Source organism: Plasmopara halstedii (genome assembly GCF_900000015.1).
Source record: "Plasmopara halstedii genome assembly, contig: Scaffold_291, whole genome shotgun sequence".
Taxonomy (NCBI): Eukaryota; Oomycota; class Peronosporomycetes; order Peronosporales; family Peronosporaceae; genus Plasmopara; species Plasmopara halstedii.
The window spans coordinates 198563-200334 of record NW_020187212.1 but is presented as its reverse complement, the minus strand read 5'-3'; positions in this window follow the sequence as shown (position 1 = coordinate 200334).

Genomic DNA, 1772 nt, shown 5'->3' with positions numbered 1-1772 from the left:
GTTCTTTCTCATATTCGCATTGATTGCTCTCCCTGTGCGAAATTGATCGACTAAACACAAGCCTACACAAAGAGCGTTGTCTTCGGAACCAACGCATTATATGATAGTTTTGATACAGATGCTGACGTGTTCACCAACGACAACAGTCAAAGTTTGTACCGAGTACTTCGCAGACACCCGCGCCCTCACCCGATAATTCACGCCATAGCCGTTCTTAAATAAGGCTGCTGATCAATACAGTCAAAATCCTTGCTTCAGATGTCCCGGACTTTACGCCCATTTTATTCGGCACGATGTGTTGTGACACCACACCGTGGACTTGATGAAAATGTCCAGCTTGTAACAACGAGCTGGACGTAGCTTAAGGCATCATACTTACTTAGCTGTATGCACTAGAGTCGCACACCAAACTATCATAACGGTTTTAATCATGTGAAGTCGCTCGCCATGGTAATGTGGAGCTCCCAACACGCCTATTCTCGTGGGTCATCTATCGAGAGATAAGTGAGAACGCGAAAGTCGTCCCGCGGCCTCTGTTTTTATCCAAAGGAAACCACCTCGCACGAGGACAACCCGAGTGAGCGGAGCAATGATTAGAAAGACTCGTATACTCCATAAAGGATATACCTTGATTTCTAAAGGCCCACAAAAGTGTCGATTAGTATCACTCTCTGAGGTAGATAAACACGCCATACCGCCCAACTTGACTCCTACAAGCTAGCTTCATAGAAATGGACGTCTGTCCTGAGCGTCATCGCGAACCTGACTCTGTGAAGTACAAAGTTTTGACGTCTAGGTGACCATTGATCATCCCAAACGTTTCAATAGCATTGAGCCACCACTGGTTTACGAACAGAGATCAACCCTCTCGCGGATGGCTCTAGTGTGATCTCTCGGTTGTGACGGCACTTTGAAGATCTCCGAGTATCCAGGAGTGCCATTGAGGCTTATCCAGATCTTGGATTCGATCTCTGATGATTGATACCGCACTGCTTGACTTAAAATACACTCAGCGGGCAGGCCACGCGGTAGAAGGCATCGCTGTTTTGATGCAGATGATTGCTTTTCCTTAGAGTTTTTGGAAACGTTGCTCCGTCTGCAACAGAACACTTTAAATCCGACTTGGAGAGAGCGATCTTGTCGATCCTATAAACTTTTAAAGAACGTAGAAGCTCTGTATTTAACGTTCACCCCCCTTGCACGAATTGCACACATTAAGCCAGTTCATCGAAGTGTTGGGATCTCACCACGGGACTCTCGTCAAGAGCCAGCCCACAACATAGCGATTGGGTCTGGATGAGCGAGGTGAGCTCGCTTGTTCACAAAATATGCGCAGCGACTGCAAGAAGTGCCACTTCAGAAGTAATTAGACCGTGGTCATACACCCTTATGTTTAACAGCTTCCAGCCTAGTTTATAGCTGAAGCTGTGCACGAAGCTGTTGCAAGGTGTTTATTGGTCCTGCATGTTCTGAATCACCATCACAACCGACGACTAATGCCGTTTCTACAGCAGTTTGGTAAATCAGCTCACTCAATAACAGCTATACCTTTGGTACCATGCCTTTTGCGATAGTGCCAAACAAACATGACTCAGTACATAATTTCGCTGGGATACATGCACCGGAATATCTTTTTATGACCTCTATCTTATCGGATTACCCACCTACTCATCATGTCAAATTCGACTACCCGAATGTTGAGCTTAAAGAGCATGTTTTCCGATGTGATTACAAAATGCTGAAAACATTAAATTTATACTGATAATACCGGA